This window comes from Trypanosoma equiperdum (genome assembly GCF_001457755.1).
Source record: "Trypanosoma equiperdum strain OVI genome assembly, contig: ctg_1875, whole genome shotgun sequence".
In the NCBI taxonomy this organism is placed as follows: Eukaryota; Euglenozoa; class Kinetoplastea; order Trypanosomatida; family Trypanosomatidae; genus Trypanosoma; species Trypanosoma equiperdum.
Genome location: NW_027123921.1, coordinates 1 through 277, shown reverse-complemented (window position 1 = coordinate 277; position 277 = coordinate 1).

The window sequence follows — 277 nt, the reverse complement described above, 5'->3', positions numbered from 1 at the left end:
TCACTGTACCTTTGTTATTTCCTTGTTTATAATGATGACCATCGTCATGTTTGTGTTTTAAACTACGAATATAAGACATTCATTTCTTTGTGTCTGTCTTTCTTGCTTCTCTCCAATAATTTTCATTTTTTCATCTTTATTTCAAGGCCCACTCCCTCGGTTACTGTCTTACCCATTCGGTAACTCCTTTTTTCTTTTTATATTCTTTGAAATGCTTCTATTTTGTCAGTACATTTGGTCTTCACTATCACTTTTATTATAATACTAGTATACTCAC